Source organism: Dasypus novemcinctus, unplaced genomic scaffold (assembly GCF_030445035.2).
Source record: "Dasypus novemcinctus isolate mDasNov1 unplaced genomic scaffold, mDasNov1.1.hap2 scaffold_221, whole genome shotgun sequence".
In the NCBI taxonomy this organism is placed as follows: domain Eukaryota; kingdom Metazoa; phylum Chordata; class Mammalia; order Cingulata; family Dasypodidae; genus Dasypus; species Dasypus novemcinctus.
In genome coordinates, this window is record NW_026688192.1 from 68,697 (window position 1) to 77,283 (window position 8,587).

Here is an 8,587-nt window from a genome sequence, read left to right on the forward strand (position 1 = left end):
CCCTGCTGGGTGGGGGCTGTGCTGGAAGAGAACCTCTGCTATGGTGCCGTGGACTGTTGTTTTCTCCTCTAAGTCTGATGAAAAGAAGAGACAGAGGAAGGAAGCTCCAGGAACAAGCAAGCGGCTCCGGTGCGGAAACTCAGAGCCCAAACGACCACCGCTAGGGGCCGCTGTTGGGAAAGAATGGTTCCTTCCTGGGTTCCAAGGCAGGGGGAGGGGCAGGGCCCCTTGCAGAGGGGGCTGTGGGGGCGGGGACCCCTGAGCCAGACCTGGGACTGGGCTGAGACCCTCTCTCCATCCGAGAGCGAGAGCTCACCTGGTCCAGGCCAAGAGTCTGCGTTGGGCCAGGCTGCCCCGGTCGGTCCCTCGGAAGAGGGGGCTTCCTCGCCAACCAAAGTCCCCGAGGCCTCGTCAAGCGGGGGCCTACCTAGGGCCGGCGTTGCCCTGCAGGTGTCTCCCACGCCGATGGTCACAGACGTGCTGACTCCCACGGCCGTCACCTCCACCGTTTTGGGACCGGAAAACCTGGCCTTTCCCACAGGTGGCCTGAGGCCTTCTGCCTTGGCTGCCTGCCAGGCCCGGAGAGGCCTGTCTCTCAGAGAGGAGAGGCTCAGAGTCTTGCCCTTCCTCGTCAGTGTCCACTCTTGCTCTGTGTTTCTTCTCTGGGATGAGAGGGGCGGGCCCCTGAGCACCCGGGCGACTCTCAGACATGAGCGTGCCCTTTCTCCTCTCGCCCGACTTTGTGGTACCGTACGAATGAACATTGATCTCTTCTCCGGGTTCGGGGGACCCAAAACGAAGCTGCTTACCTGTTGGGTTGGGAGGCTTTTCAGGGGAAAGCATTTCTGCTCCCTTGAGGCTCACTGCGGTCAATTGGGCTTACAGGTCCGTGTGTTCCGTGTCCATTCCGGGACATTGTAAGCAGGCATCGCGACCGTCCAAAGCAGTTGCATGGGTTGTTTTGGCATTGACTCGAGCCACAGCCCCCAGGCTTTGAAACACACACACAAAAGGAAGAACTCATCATCTGAAGTAGCTTTTGCTCTGCCAGAGCACGCCACGCAGCCAGGCGATTTTCCTATTGGTTGTCGTGCCAAGCTACCATAGCAGGCCATTCCACAGGTATACTGTGCAGAGTTCCAAACGAAAGCAGAGAGCCCCTGTCGCCGAGGCGCAGCTGCCTAGTCGATAAAGCCCCAGGCAGGCACTGGTGCTCCTGAGGGCTGCGGGGACAGCCAGGTCTACGCCGGTGGCAGGAGGCTCTGGGCCTCAGTGCCCTGCCAGTGGGCCCTACTTGAGTATACTGTGCTCTTGCAAGGGGTGGAGTCGGTCTCAGGTGGGACCTCCCTCCACAGGCCTCTCCTGTCCCTTTGGCTGAAGCTGAGCCCGGCACTGGGGGTTGGTGCCTGCGCAGGAGCCTTGAATCTCTGGACAGGCCCCGTGCCAGCTGGGACCTGAGCCCCAGCCCAGCTGCAAGCCCTACGCTCAAGTTCCTTGGCCTTGCCCAGGTCAGCTAAGAGGGAGGAGAAGGTGGTCGTCAGCACAGCGGGAAGCAATAGTGCCGACACCTGGCAGCGGGAGAAGCGCCTCCAACAGCCCTTTGGGATCTAAGCCCCCTCTGGCTCCAGCCGCCGCCCCAGCCAGGCCTGTCCCCCCCCCCCGCCCCGTCCCGCCCCGGCCGAGCGAGGACCAAGGCAAAGGCGCCCAAGCCCGCCGAGCAGGCCACGCCCCCTGCCGCCCCCGCCCCCAGGCGCCCGGCCCCCCGCCCCCTGCAGACTCGCCCCGCCGATGGCCCGCCTCCGTTGCTCTGGAGACCGTGGCTGCCGGTGGGAGGGGCCTAAGGCCTGGAGGTGTAAGACAGTGGTGATGAGGGGGAGAATTCGCCACTCGGGAGTTGTCCCCAGTGGTAGTGGCGGGACACGTGCGGCCACTAGACATCCTGCCGAAACCCACCCAAGGCACTTCCCGGAGCCTGTCGACGGCCAGGAAAACTCACCCGCCAGGCTTAGGGGTTCGCGGGGTTCCCAATCGGACACATCGAGTGCCCGCAAGAGGCCACGGGAAGGAAAGGGGTCGCTGGCCTGCTAGGACCCTGCTGGGTGGGGGCTGTGCTGGAAGAGAACCTCTGCTATGGTGCCGTGGACTGTTGTTTTCTCCTCTAAGTCTGATGAAATAAGAGACAGATTAAGGAAGCTCCAGGAACAAGCAAGCGGCTCCGGTGCGGAAACTCAGAGCCCAAACGACCACCGCTAGGGGCCGCTGTTGGGAAAGAATGGTTCCTTCCTGGGTTCCAAGGCAGGGGGAGGGGCAGGGCCCCTTGCAGAGGGGGCTGTGGGGGAGGGGACCCCTGAGCCAGACCTGGGACTGGGCTGAGACCCTCTCTCCATCCGAGAGCGAGAGCTCACCTGGTCCAGGCCAAGAGTCTGCGTTGGGCCAGGCTGCCCCGGTCGGTCCCTCGGAAGAGGGGGCTTCCTCGCCAACCAAAGTCCCCGAGGCCTCGTCAAGCGGGGGCCTACCTAGGGCCGGCGTTGCCCTGCAGGTGTCTCCCACGCCGATGGTCACAGACGTGCTGACTCCCACGGCCGTCACCTCCACCGTTTTGGGACCGGAAAACCTGGCCTTTCCCACAGGTGGCCTGAGGGCTTCTGCCTTGGCTGCCTGCCAGGCCCGGAGAGGCCTGTCTCTCAGAGAGGAGAGGCTCAGAGTCTTGCCCTTCCTCGTCAGTGTCCACTCTTGCTCTGTGTTTCTTCTCTGGGATGAGAGGGGCGGGCCCCTGAGCACCCGGGCGACTCTCAGACATGAGCGTGCCCTTTCTCCTCTCGCCCGACTTTGTGGTACCGTACGAATGAACATTGATCTCTTCTCCGGGTTCGGGGGACCCAAAACGAAGCTGCTTACCTGTTGGGTTGGGAGGCTTTTCAGGGGAAAGCATTTCTGCTCCCTTGAGGCTCACTGCGGTCAATTGGGCTTACAGGTCCGTGTGTTCCGTGTCCATTCCGGGACATTGTAAGCAGGCATCGCGACCGTCCAAAGCAGTTGCATGGGTTGTTTTGGCATTGACTCGAGCCACAGCCCCCAGGCTTTGAAACACACACACAAAAGGAAGAACTCATCATCTGAAGTAGCTTTTGCTCTGCCAGAGCACGCCACGCAGCCAGGCGATTTTCCTATTGGTTGTCGTGCCAAGCTACCATAGCAGGCCATTCCACAGGTATACTGTGCAGAGTTCCAAACGAAAGCAGAGAGCCCCTGTCGCCGAGGCGCAGCTGCCTAGTCGATAAAGCCCCAGGCACTGGTGCTCCTGAGGGCTGCGGGGACAGCCAGGTCTACGCCGGTGGCAGGAGGCTCTGGGCCTCAGTGCCCTGCCAGTGGGCCCTACTTGAGTATACTGTGCTCTTGCAAGGGGTGGAGTCGGTCTCAGGTGGGACCTCCCTCCACAGGCCTCTCCTGTCCCTTTGGCTGAAGCTGAGCCCGGCACTGGGGGTTGGTGCCTGCGCAGGAGCCTTGAATCTCTGGACAGGCCCCGTGCCAGCTGGGACCTGAGCCCCAGCCCAGCTGCAAGCCCTACGCTCAAGTTCCTTGGCCTTGCCCAGGTCAGCTAAGAGGGAGGAGAAGGTGGTCGTCAGCACAGCGGGAAGCAATAGTGCCGACACCTGGCAGCGGGAGAAGCGCCTCCAACAGCCCTTTGGGATCTAAGCCCCCTCTGGCTCCAGCCGCCGCCCCAGCCAGGCCTGTCCCCCCCCTCCCCCCCGTCCCGCCCCGGCCGAGCCAGGACCAAGGCAAAGGCGCCCAAGCCCGCCGAGCAGGCCACGGCCCCTGCCGCCCCCGCCCCCAGGCGCCCGGCCCCCGGCCCCCTGCAGACTAGCCCCGCCGACGGCCCGCCTCCGTTGCTCTGGAGACCGTGGCTGCCGGTGGGAGGGGCCTAAGGCCTGGAGGTGTAAGACAGTGGTGATGAGGGGGAGAATTCGCCACTCGGGAGTTGTCCCCAGTGGTAGTGGCGGGACCACGTGCGGCCACTAGACATCCTGCCGAAACCCACCCAAGGCACTTCCCGGAGCCTGTCGACGGCCAGGAAAACTCACCCGCCGGGCTTAGGGGTTCGCGGGGTTCCCAAACGGACACATCGAGTGCCCGCAAGAGGCCACGGGAAGGAAAGGGGTCGCTGGCATGCTAGGACCCTGCTGGGTGGGGGCTGTGCTGGAAGAGAACCTCTGCTATGGTGCCGTGGACTGTTTTTTCTCCTCTAAGTCTGATGAAAAGAAGAGACAGATTAAGGAAGCTCCAGGAACAAGCAAGCGGCTCCGGTGCGGAAACTCAGAGCCCAAACGACCACCGCTAGGGGCCGCTGTTGGGAAAGAATGGTTCCTTCCTGGGTTCCAAGGCAGGGGGAGGGGCAGGGCCCCTTGCAGAGGGGGCTGTGGGGGAGGGGACCCCTGAGCCAGACCTGGGACTGGGCTGAGACCCTCTCTCCATCCGAGAGCGAGAGCTCACCTGGTCCAGGCCAAGAGTCTGCGTTGGGCCAGGCTGCCCCGGTCGGTCCCTCGGAAGAGGGGGCTTCCTCGCCAACCAAAGTCCCCGAGGCCTCGTCAAGCGGGGGCCTACCTAGGGCCGGCGTTGCCCTGCAGGTGTCTCCCACGCCGATGGTCACAGACGTGCTGACTCCCACGGCCGTCACCTCCACCGTTTTGGGACCGGAAAACCTGGCCTTTCCCACAGGTGGCCTGAGGGCTTCTGCCTTGGCTGCCTGCCAGGCCCGGAGAGGCCTGTCTCTCAGAGAGGAGAGGCTCAGAGTCTTCCCCTTCCTCGTCAGTGTCCACTCTTGCTCTGTGTTTCTTCTCTGGGATGAGAGGGGCGGGCCCCTGAGCACCCGGGCGACTCTCAGACATGAGCGTGCCCTTTCTCCTCTCGCCCGACTTTGTGGTACCCTACGAATGAACATTGATCTCTTCTCCGGGTTCGGGGGACCCAAAACGAAGCTGCTTACCTGTTGGGTTGGGAGGCTTTTCAGGGGAAAGCATTTCTGCTCCCTTGAGGCTCACTGCGGTCAATTGGGCTTACAGGTCCGTGTGTTCCGTGTCCATTCCGGGACATTGTAAGCAGGCATCGCGACCGTCCAAAGCAGTTGCATGGGTTGTTTTGGCATTGACTCGAGCCACAGCCCCCAGGCTTTGAAACACACACACAAAAGGAAGAACTCATCATCTGAAGTAGCTTTTGCTCTGCCAGAGCACGCCACGCAGCCAGGCGATTTTCCTATTGGTTGTCGTGCCAAGCTACCATAGCAGGCCATTCCACAGGTATACTGTGCAGAGTTCCAAACGAAAGCAGAGAGCCCCTGTCGCCGAGGCGCAGCTGCCTAGTCGATAAAGCCCCAGGCACTGGTGCTCCTGAGGGCTGCGGGGACAGCCAGGTCTACGCCGGTGGCAGGAGGCTCTGGGCCTCAGTGCCCTGCCAGTGGGCCCTACTTGAGTATACTGTGCTCTTGCAAGGGGTGGAGTCGGTCTCAGGTGGGACCTCCCTCCACAGGCCTCTCCTGTCCCTTTGGCTGAAGCTGAGCCCGGCACTGGGGGTTGGTGCCTGCGCAGGAGCCTTGAATCTCTGGACAGGCCCCGTGCCAGCTGGGACCTGAGCCCCAGCCCAGCTGCAAGCCCTACGCTCAAGTTCCTTGGCCTTGCCCAGGTCAGCTAAGAGGGAGGAGAAGGTGGTCGTCAGCACAGCGGGAAGCAATAGTGCCGACACCTGGCAGCGGGAGAAGCGCCTCCAACAGCCCTTTGGGATCTAAGCCCCCTCTGGCTCCAGCCGCCGCCCCAGCCAGGCCTGTCCCCCCCTTCCCCCCCGTCCCGCCCCGGCCGAGCCAGGACCAAGGCAAAGGCGCCCAAGCCCGCCGAGCAGGCCACGCCCCCTGCCGCCCCCGCCCCCAGGCGCCCGGCCCCCGGCCCCCTGCAGACTCGCCCCGCCGACGGCCCGCCTCCGTTGCTCTGGAGACCGTGGCTGCCGGTGGGAGGGGCCTAAGGCCTGGAGGTGTAAGACAGTGGTGATGAGGGGGAGAATTCGCCACTCGGGAGTTGTCCCCAGTGGTAGTGGCGGGACACGTGCGGCCACTAGACATCCTGCCGAAACCCACCCAAGGCACTTCCCGGAGCCTGTCGACGGCCAGGAAAACTCACCCGCCGGGCTTAGGGGTTCGCGGGGTTCCCAAACGGACACATCGAGTGCCCGCAAGAGGCCACGGGAAGGAAAGGGGTCGCTGGCATGCTAGGACCCTGCTGGGTGGGGGCTGTGCTGGAAGAGAACCTCTGCTATGGTGCCGTGGACTGTTTTTTCTCCTCTAAGTCTGATGAAAAGAAGAGACAGATTAAGGAAGCTCCAGGAACAAGCAAGCGGCTCCGGTGCGGAAACTCAGAGCCCAAACGACCACCGCTAGGGGCCGCTGTTGGGAAAGAATGGTTCCTTCCTGGGTTCCAAGGCAGGGGGAGGGGCAGGGCCCCTTGCAGAGGGGGCTGTGGGGGAGGGGACCCCTGAGCCAGACCTGGGACTGGGCTGAGACCCTCTCTCCATCCGAGAGCGAGAGCTCACCTGGTCCAGGCCAAGAGTCTGCGTTGGGCCAGGCTGCCCCAGTCGGTCCCTCGGAAGAGGGGGCTTCCTCGCCAACCAAAGTCCCCGAGGCCTCGTCAAGCGGGGGCCTACCTAGGGCCGGCGTTGCCCTGCAGGTGTCTCCCACGCCGATGGTCACAGACGTGCTGACTCCCACGGCCGTCACCTCCACCGTTTTGGGACCGGAAAACCTGGCCTTTCCCACAGGTGGCCTGAGGGCTTCTGCCTTGGCTGCCTGCCAGGCCCGGAGAGGCCTGTCTCTCAGAGAGGAGAGGCTCAGAGTCTTGCCCTTCCTCGTCAGTGTCCACTCTTGCTCTGTGTTTCTTCTCTGGGATGAGAGGGGCGGGCCCCTGAGCACCCGGGCGACTCTCAGACATGAGCGTGCCCTTTCTCCTCTCACCCGACTTTGTGGTACCGTACGAATGAACATTGATCTCTTCTCCGGGTTCGGGGGACCCAAAACGAAGCTGCTTACCTGTTGGGTTGGGAGGCTTTTCAGGGGAAAGCATTTCTGCTCCCTTGAGGCTCACTGCGGTCAATTGGGCTTACAGGTCCGTGTGTTCCGTGTCCATTCCGGGACATTGTAAGCAGGCATCGCGACCGTCCAAAGCAGTTGCATGGGTTGTTTTGGCATTGACTCGAGCCACAGCCCCCAGGCTTTGAAACACACACACAAAAGGAAGAACTCATCATCTGAAGTAGCTTTTGCTCTGCCAGAGCACGCCACGCAGCCAGGCGATTTTCCTATTGGTTGTCGTGCCAAGCTACCATAGCAGGCCATTCCACAGGTATACTGTGCAGAGTTCCAAACGAAAGCAGAGAGCCCCTGTCGCCGAGGCGCAGCTGCCTAGTCGATAAAGCCCCAGGCACTGGTGCTCCTGAGGGCTGCGGGGACAGCCAGGTCTACGCCGGTGGCAGGAGGCTCTGGGCCTCAGTGCCCTGCCAGTGGGCCCTACTTGAGTATACTGTGCTCTTGCAAGGGGTGGAGTCGGTCTCAGATGGGACCTCCCTCCACAGGCCTCTCCTGTCCCTTTGGCTGAAGCTGAGCCCGGCACTGGGGGTTGGTGCCTGCGCAGGAGCCTTGAATCTCTGGACAGGCCCCGTGCCAGCTGGGACCTGAGCCCCAGCCCAGCTGCAAGCCCTACGCTCAAGTTCCTTGGCCTTGCCCAGGTCAGCTAAGAGGGAGGAGAAGGTGGTCGTCAGCACAGCGGGAAGCAATAGTGCCGACACCTGGCAGCGGGAGAAGCGCCTCCAACAGCCCTTTGGGATCTAAGCCCCCTCTGGCTCCAGCCGCCGCCCCAGCCAGGCCTGTCCCCCCCCCCCCACCCCGTCCCGCCCCGGCCGAGCCAGGACCAAGGCAAAGGCGCCCAAGCCCGCCGAGCAGGCCACGCCCCCTGCCGCCCCCGCCCCCAGGCGCCCGGCCCCCCGCCCCCTGCAGACTCGCCCCGCCCACGCCCCGCCTCCGTTGCTCTGGAGACCGTGGCTGCCGGTGGGAGGGGCCTAAGGCCTGGAGGTGTAAGGCAGTGGTGATGAGGGGGAGAATTCGCCACTCGGGAGTTGTCCCCAGTGGTAGTGGCGGGACACTTGCGGCCACTAGACATCCTGCCGAAACCCACCCAAGGCACTTCCCGGAGCCTGTCGACGGCCAGGAAACCTCACCCGCCGGGCTTAGGGGTTCGCGGGGTTCCCAAACGGACACATCGAGTGCCCGCAAGAGGCCACGGGAAGGAAAGGGGTCGCTGGCCTGCTAGGACCCTGCTTGGTGGGGGCTGTGCTAGAAGAGAACCTCTGCTATGGTGCCGTGGACTGTTGTTTTCTCCTCTAAGTCTGATGAAAAGAAGAGACAGAGGAAGGAAGCTCCAGGAACAAGCAAGCGGCTCCGGTGCGGAAACTCAGAGCCCAAACGACCACCGCTAGGGGCCGCTGTTGGGAAAGAATGGTTCCTTCCTGGGTTCCAAGGCAGGGGGAGGGGCAGGGCCCCTTGCAGAGGGGG